The following is a 9,316-nucleotide window of genomic DNA, read 5'->3' on the forward strand; positions in this document are numbered from 1 at the left end:
TACCACAGATATGTGTTTCCCACAGATATGGAGGAAGTGATGGCTAAGATCAAGGTCTCTTGAGATGTGATGTCCAGAAAACACCCATTTTCTGGTTCCTACTTTCTTGCTGTGTCTTCACATGGTGGATTGAACAAAAATCTCTCTGGGAGCTCTCTAATAAGGGTACAAATTCCAATCATGAGGGCTCCTTCCTTATAAGCTAATCACTTCCCATAGGTCTTCCTTGAAAATTCAATCTGGTTGTGATTGGATATGAAAAAAGAGATTTGTGGGATAGGAGGGAACATAAACATTAAAGACCATAACATTTTACAATTCTTTTTTTCAGAATCGAGGATTGAACTCAGGCCCTTGTGCTTTCCAGGCCAGCACTTACTCTACTGAGTTATCTACCTGGATTTTAGAATTCTAGAATTTCATCTTTTTCCTGGTTTCATAATATGTCCTGAAATCACATAGTTATTTAACTTCATATTCATTATTATTAATCATTTTTGTTATTCCAAATCAATATGAATGTTACAATTAACTTGAGTTTTTTCTTCCTTTTTTAAAGAATATATTTAGTACAGGGTGTACAGGGTCTCACTATGTAGATCGGACTTGTAGTGATTCTCCTGCTTTCAGCCTTCCAAGTGCTGGGATTACAGGCATATACCACCACTCCTAGTCTCAATCACCATCTCAGCATGCCCCAGTGGTGGGGCCGGGGATCAAACCTGGGCCCTGTGTCTGTAGCTTGAGTTTTATAAATAAGCTACTTTAATTTTTATTAGAATTATTTTATTGATAAAGATGGGAAGAACTGATGTCTTAACAGGCCCAAATCTCTCAGTCTACATATCCACATAATTAAGTCTCCTTGAATCTCCTTCAGCAATATTTTCTAGATTTCAATTTACACATTTTGTACCTAAATTTTTTGATAAATTTATACCTAAATGTGTCCTGTTTTTGTTGTTGTAAATAGTATTTGTGCTTCAATTTCTATGTGTTTATTGCTCAGTAAAGAGAAATAAATGGACAAATACCAATTTGATTCAGCTGGATTTGTGTAAGGTATCTCTTCCTTCTCTGTCTATAAAATGCAAATAGAATGTGTTTTGCCTAAAAATATTGCACAATGAATTGAACAATTTACCTTAAAAATAATGTAATGAGGTGCTTGTACATAGTAGAAACATTATAAATTTCAAAACAATTTTCTTAAGATACATGTAAATAAGACAGCAGCAGCCAGTCAACCCTCCAGAACTCCTATTTGCACTGGGATAGATTCCATATATCTGCTTTCCTGTGCTCCATGCTTGTCCCGCCTGCACCCCAACCACACCTGAGTGTGTGCTGACATCAATGTTAGCTTAAGGGTACGCTCTACACATGACAGAGGGAAAGGAAAAGCCAAAAAACAGAAAAGAAGAAAAGACTCAGCACATGTGATTGAACATAGGCTTTATGTACTATTACCTCAGAGTCAACAAAGAAAATCAGGGAAACCTAATTGCAAAAGCTGATCTATGACTTTTTTTTGGAAACCGCTGTATTGAATTTCTTCACCTGCTGGACTCCATTGGTATTTTGCAAGCCATATTCTAAAATATGATTAAAAAACAACAGAGTATTGACATATTTTGTTTAGCTTTTCTTTGACTAAGGCTCATGTTAAAGCTGCAGCGCCTACAAATATGCTAACCAGGCGATGATACAATCATGAACAATTACATGGATGCCTGTTAGCATTGCGTGGGACACCTTTGTTCATGCTGGGAGCTGTCACCGTGTGGATGTAGATGAATTATTTTCTGAGAATAAGAAGTAGAGAAAAGCAAAGGACATCTCCCTCATTTCTTTAACCTTGGGGGAGTAGGATAAATCTGGTTTTGGCATCTCTCTGAGGAAAGGAATATCTTGACACATACATAGAGCTCTTGGAGAAAGCTTAGTATCCATTGGCAAGAAAGGGCGCGATGCCGAATACATCTAAATAATAGGCATAGCATTGAAATGCTTGCCCATGGCAGACTGGGTGCCAGGATATAAATCAAGCTGCCTGCCATGCGCAACATACCAGACATAGGGTGCAACTGCAGCTCATCTAATGGAATAGCTTTTATGAAGTTTGTGTAGATAAATTAAAGGAGCATCACTAAGAATTGTGCTCATCACCATCCAATCTGAGATTAGAGCCAAGTGGACAATGTTACATATATAATGAGAGCTGCATGTTTCCCCTGCTGAGGGGCATACAAGCAGGCAATTGATCAGTGGGTTACTGTGCCAGAATCCCACAGCCTCACCTGCAGAATCAGGGGTAGCCGCTGTGAATTTTGACCTCCATTGTAACTACTAACACTTGTTCTCAATTTATTCTCAAACTGCAAGGTACAAGATACTCTTGGGAGGGGGACAATGATTGTAAGGACTCTCCAACCCTGGGAAGAAATTATCATCCCAAAGCAGTTTTTATCCCCCAAACTGTTGTATTTGCTAAAATAACCTAACAGTGAGGTTAGGAATCCTTTGATATCTCCCCCAGACTTTTTATTTTAGAAGTTCAAGACAAATAGGTAAAGCAAAAGGCATGATATTTTGCCCTCCCCCCTCGTGTTATCTAGAGAATAAGTCTCCATTCCACTTTCTTTGTGGTCCTGGCTCAAAATCTGAGCAAGAGGACCCTTCTTTTTAAGAGCCTGTAGTTAGTTCCTAGGTGACAGGGATAAGCACATGTAGAATCTTTTGAGGGCGCCAAATGAGAACACAGTTTAAAAGCTTCTGTGTACCTGTGTGGTTGGTTCAGCTCCATATATTTCTCTCAGTGATGTTATTCAAAGGTCACATTCCTAACTTTTTTGGTGTAAATAAATCCAGGATGTATAACTAGTCTGCAACAGAAGTCAGGCCTATCACCATATATAGAATATGAGAGGGTTCTCTTTGGTGAAAGACAAAAGTTAAATGTTTATACAAAATCCTGTAGGTCTGGATACCATTAACACTCAACAATTAATAAAAGTGACAGTGGAGCACAATAAATTGTGGCTTTCAAAGAAACAATTTGATTTTATACATTGCTTCTGCTTAGCTGGCGTTCAAGATGAAAGGGACAGTAATTGAAGTGAAACTCGTCAGTATTAAAGGTGGTTTGGTGAGAGGTACTAAGGGTTGCGGTGACAAAGACTGGAATCCAGCAACATAGGCGGAGAGCTCAGGGACCTGCGGCTGGCACCTATTTAGGAGCAAGACCAGAGTGACTTTAAATTTTAAGAAGATAAGTGCATATGGAAGTGGTAGATTAAACATAATTTTGTGTTAGAATTTTATTTGTTTCAGTTTCATTACTTTAAAAAATTATGACTGACTTTAGATGCTACAGAAAGAATAGGTTTAATAGATATAATATACAAATAAGAAATACTGCCTTAATCAAAATGATTCCTCCTTAGCTGGCCATACTGGGTTTCTCCTCTTGAAATCCACTCAACTTCAACTGCTAACATTTGTGGCATGCTTGGTCCTGCGGGTGCTGTACTCTGTGCCTTTGTGTCTGGTATCTTTTAATCTCTTCTGGAAAGCAGCTAATCTTCCATACCTAGTCTTACCTGCTCTGCCTCTTACCCCTCAGTCTATTCTCCACAGAGTAGCTGGAATGATCCTCTCAAAGCAAATCTAATTTTGTTAGTCCCCTGTTCCCAACCTCTCAATCACTCCCCATTCTCTGAGGAACATGTGCGCACTGTTTATTTGGCCTCATGAGTGCTGTCTGGTCTGTGGGGCTTTCTTTCAACTGGCTTCAAGGCATGGAGCTCTTCCCTGAGCTTCTCTGTGCCCTCTTTGCTCTCAGGAACTAGCCTCTGTATATATATATATATGTGTGTGTGTGTGTGTGTGTGTGTGTGTGTTAATTGCAGATTGAAACTAAGGCCTCTTCACAGAGCTACATCCCCAGACCATTTTTGTATTTTGAGACAGAATCTCACTGAGTCTAGGCAGGACTGGAGCTTGTGATTCTCCTTGTCTCAGACTCCCAGAGAGCTGGGGTTATAGGCCTGTACCATGGAGTCCTCGTCAGATCTCAGGTCAAGTGTTGTGCGGCAGAGCAGCCCCTCATGCCTCCCACCAAAGCTCAGGCCTCACCCCCCAAGCCTGTGCTGCATGCACATCTCTCTTTTGTTACAATTGTAGCTGTAATTGCTCACTTTGGAAGCAACAGTCTGGAACAAGCAGGTCCCTTCCATGATACCAGAAGGGCTATGGGGGAAGGAGGCCCATCCACAATTGTATTGTGGCTACTACAATTTCCCTAATCTTTAACACAGTGCTCAGTTTAGAGAAGACACTCAGTACGTATGGGTTGAATAGGTGGATGGGTGCTAAATAAAATAAAGGCCAATGGGCCTAGCTTGGTGGTGTGCATCTATAATCCTAGCACTCTGGGAGCTGAGGCAGGATTGCAAATTTGAACCCAGTCTGGGCAACTTAGTGAGCACCTGTCTCAGAAATACTTTACTATTATTTTTCTAAGGGTTGGAGATGTAGCTCAGAGCAAAGGTCCTGGGCTCAGTCTCTAGTACGACATTAATTAATTAATTAATTAATACACCCATGACAACCTGGCTGCCTTCAGCTGAAAGTCTTTGTTGCCCAGGAAACCAACAGTTGACCCCGGAAGAAGCCACAGGCAGAACCACTGATTTGCTCTTAAGGATCTACACTGTGGGTTCTTTTCCCTTTGCAAGAACTGTAGACCTTGCTGAGGTCACGCCTGATTTTTCCACTGAGAAGTGGCTTTGCCTGATCACGCCATTCTGCAGAGGCAGGCTGGAGGCAGAGCCTAGGCTGCACAAGGTCCATTTCTCCTATGGTGGTGGTCACAGTATGCTTCCTTCCTTCCTCAATATTTCAGTCTCCACCCAGTTCAGCTTTCTATTGTCATAGTTCCTTCCCTCTTGCTCATGTATTTTTTTTTTTTTTTAACGAATGTCTCCTTCCCTTCGAAGCCCATATTTGATGTTAGTGATGCCTCCCTGCTGCTAGTGCATATAGTTCCTTGAAGATTACATAGGTGCCCTCCTCAGCCTGTCTCTTGATCTCAGTGCCTTCTATTATGCAGAGGTTATCTCAGGCTGCTGGCTGCTGCCTAGCACCATCCTTCTGGTTTTTCTAACCACTGCCATTGGAGCCAATCCTAGATTCACTGTACCCCAACTCCAGCCTCCAAGGACTGGGTGTGAGGCTCAGGGGCAGAGAGTTTTCCTAGTATGTGGAAGACTCTAGGTTGGGGTCCCCAGAACCACAAACAAACAACAATAATGAAAACACTCCCTCCATTGTAGTCTCCATCTCACCTGCTACAGTGAGGCGCCCTTGACCACACTGCCCTTTCAGCCCCATCTTTCTGTCACTTCTCCGTAGCAGCATCCTGTGATTTGTCTTCAAACACTCCTCTCTGTAGACACCCTGATCCTGTTGTAATATCTTTCTCCTTCCCATCCCTGCTTGGAACCTGTGGCAGTGAGCAGGTCTTCACCATGTTCCTCTCCTCCCCACCCAGCCATCACCAATGCTACACATTCAACCTTTCCTCCAGCAATGTCAAGAAGGGACAAGATGTGAATGGCTTCACTGCCTACTGAATTCCATCTTCAAATCTGTGTGCAAGGACACCAGCCCCTCTGCCTGCCTAAGTGTCCTTCTGCTGATGAGGGACAGCCTCATTCATGACCTCTGCTAGTGGCCCTTTCTGCACATCTTTTCTCTTCCTTACTATTAATGTATTGTTAAACCAAACTGTTTCCTGTTCACCCTGCCTCTTCTTTGTTACTACACCTGCTGGCTGTGGGGAGCTGTGCACACAGGGACACAGGTACCCACTGCTCCAGAATCCCACCAGGGTTCTACCCTCTGCTCCCATCTGTGACTACCTTGTCCCTGTCTTCACTTAGTAGTCTTAGATGGTTTGCAACTTTCTAATGCTTCACCAGTGTATTTTTTAATATATTGCCTCAGACCACTTTTTTTAGTGGTCTGAGTGCCCTTGAATACTAGACTCTGGAAATGCAAAAATCCAGGAAAGTGACCTCCTCAAGGGGGGACCTTTGAGCTCTACCCTCTTACCTTGAAAAAAGCATGGAAGATAAATCACAGGATTTTTTTTTTAAACTCTCATCCTTTCATCCAAACCTGCAGAAGAAAGTCTATATGCATGATCTATGTGGGCATTTGATTTAACTCATCTTACCTTAGACTCATCAAATGTGAATTCCAGGTGCAGTTTGCTTGCTGGCAGAAACAGAACCATGCAAAGGAACAGTGAGCTAAAGAACAAATAGGACATTTAAAGTCAGATAGGGAAGATATCATCTATTACTCTTATTTTCTAGGTTTGCAAGATAGAATCAAATCTGAAAAATTTCAGAGCACAAATATTTACCTATCCTTGTCAAAAAAGGCTAAGATTAAGAGAATGCTCTTAAGCATATGGGAAATCTGTGTCTTGGAAAGATACAAGCTTGGAAGAGAAGAAAGTGACGTGTGTTGCTTACCAGAATCCTGGAGCAGAGGTTTCAGCCTTTGAGCTGGGAGGCCTGGCTTACTGTGTGGCTTCTAAGTGTCAGGGTTTCTTATCTTTAATGACACTTCCAAGATCTCTTTGATGTGTTAAATCTGTATGACCTCTCTTCTTCTTGGCAGACACAGACCAGAAACTCTGGAAACATTTGCCTAACTTTTAATTTTGTATGCATTTAAGGTTTACATGTAGTAAGAATTTGATGTCTCCCGAAAATCAGACACATGAGGAGAAAAGGAAAGGATTTTCTAGAAAAACTACTTATCTGAAGAACCAGTTCATCAGCTAAATCGTGTCCATGAGTCAAGCAGCAGGGTGGGGACACTTGAGAAATCTCTGGTGTTCCCCTGAGGTTGTTTTTGCTGACCTGGAAACGGGCACAGTTTACAGAGTTCGCTCTGATTCTGCAATTAGCACAGATACTTTTAAAAACAGATGGTTAAGACCTGAATCTATTTCTTCTGGTCACTTTCTTCGTGTGATACTGGGAGCTGAATTTAAGACCTCACTGAGCTACACTCTTGACTTTTAAAAATAATTTTTAAGAAATTCCAAACATTTTTGAGATAGAGTTTCCCTAAGTCACCAAGTTGCCAAGACACTGGGCTCAAGCTTCCAGGTCTCCTGCCTCAGCCTCCCAAAGCACCAGGATTAGGTGTCTTCCATCACTTCCATTTAGCACATCTTCTTTTCTCTACACATCTGACATTTCACACAGTCTCTCCCAGTGTTCGCTCGGGAGAATATAAAAATCTGGAGAGAGGAAAAGGCTGGCAGCATGGGTGAGGGAAGCAGTGAATTCATATAGGTTAGAAAGAGGCTACTTCTCAAGTCCATGGGTGACGGCGAGGCCTCTAAACACTTCATTTTGAGGCAAGGTCATGCTAATTTCACATGCTAGCCTCCAAGTTTTGGTCCCCCTGCTTCTGTCCCCAGGGTGGCTGGAATTATAGGCTTATTCTACCACATCTGGCACAACCCTCCTTCTCTTGAGAGAAGCAGGTTCTGTCTGTCAACCTCTGCTATAGTGTTTCTGGTTCCTGACCTTCAAAAAGCTCTGTGTAATTTTACTTTAAGTTCTAGGAGATTGAGATGTTTATAACTTACATTTTGATGTATTTCTTAATCTCTTAGCTATATTTCTTGATAACTCCTTCCCAGACAATTGTGAGTGACTTTTTTTTTTAACTGAGAACGTAGCTTACTTTAGTACCACAATTTTTTTAAAGCCCACAAAACCATCTAAAATTACCATCATTTCACGTAGAACAGAACAGCAGATCACAGCAACAGCACTTGGTGAGATAATCTCATTTTTTCCCTTACAATTCCACGTCTGCCGTAGGAACTGGAAACTCTTCACAGATGCGTTTGGAAATAGAAAAGTAGCCTTACTTTTCTCTCTTCATCTTAAACCTGTTCAAAGTTTCCTGCAGTGTGGCCTTACTGCATGACCCAGCATTGTGAGGTCACCTTGTTAGGGAAGACTCCTAGGTACAAACCAGCTCTGCTTGTGCATCTTTTCCTTAATGGGCTCACAGTGATATACTCCACAAAGATCCCACCGCTCTCTTTTCTCTTGCAGAGTTTGTACATTGTGTGTTCTCCATATAGCAAGGCAGTATTGCATTTTATGGATTTGTTTCTCATACGTTTTGGAGAATGGGGACATTTTCACGGTCTTCTCTCTTCCACAGGAAGGGAAATGCATTGATTTTGGCTGGAGGTTCTTCTTTCTTTGTCTGAAGAACACACCATTGCCACATGGAAATCTACAAATAAATCCCACTTCTACCATCAACAGGGACCCTGCAAAAAGTAGTCAAAACTCTATGCAGTAAAAACATGATTTTTTTTTTGAGTCAAGTAAATGGAATTCTTGCAATAAATATCAGACTGGAATGCTCTGACACAGAGCAGTTCTGCTTTCTCTTTCTAATTTCCAGTGAGAGCAGATGTGTTACAATATCTATAGAACCCTTTTACTTAACTGCTTGTAAGCTATTGTAGGACATGGGAGGCAGGGAACAAAAATTAGCTGGCCACATAATTTATGGTCCTTGAATGTATAGTGGCAAACAGACTCAATCCTTGATCTAGAAGGAGGAAGAATAGGGCAAAGAAAATGATGTTGGGCTCCAATAAAACAAGGAGTTACTATACATATTTTGTGGTTGTATGCCATGTACACATACTAGAAAAAGAATTTATTTTGTCTTCTTAATATATCTTTTGCTACATGGGCTTATTATAAGTAAAAGCTATGAAAAATAGAAATATGTTTTGAGAACTATATAGGTAGACAATTTCATCATTGTGCAAACAACATAGAGTGTATTTACACAGCCTAGATGGTATAGGTCAATCATTCAGTCTTATGATAAAATCAAGAGATACAATAAACATGAAAGGTATAAGGCTACTGCTGGTATATCACGATGTACTATTTTACCAAACTTTTTAAATCAACAGGAGTATATGCTACAATAATAATTAGTTACTGTGCAGTATAGTAAATGCAAGAGCCAATTATCAGTCCTTCATTATCCTTTTCAAGCACTATTGTAATACAACTGCAAGCACAATAGGTTTATTTACAAGAAGACCAGCACAAAAATGAAAACAATTAACTACGATATGATGACAACTGTGCTGTCATTAGGGGATAGGGGATTTTAGCTCCATTAAAGTCTTACGAGACCAAACAAAGAGAAGATAACTTGAAAGGGACAAATGGAGAGAGAG

The 9,316-nt window shown here is 40.9% G+C and overlaps 1 pseudogene; it reads right to left on the minus strand.

Moving 5' to 3' along the window:
• Positions 1 to 3,081: 3,081 nt before the first annotated feature.
• The window catches only part of LOC101573299, a 66,829-nt pseudogene continuing 60,594 nt past the window's right edge, over positions 3,082 to 9,316 (minus strand).

Source organism: Octodon degus, unplaced genomic scaffold, assembly GCF_000260255.1.
Source record: "Octodon degus isolate 3935 unplaced genomic scaffold, OctDeg1.0 scaffold00031, whole genome shotgun sequence".
Lineage (NCBI taxonomy): Eukaryota > Metazoa > Chordata > Mammalia > Rodentia > Octodontidae > Octodon > Octodon degus.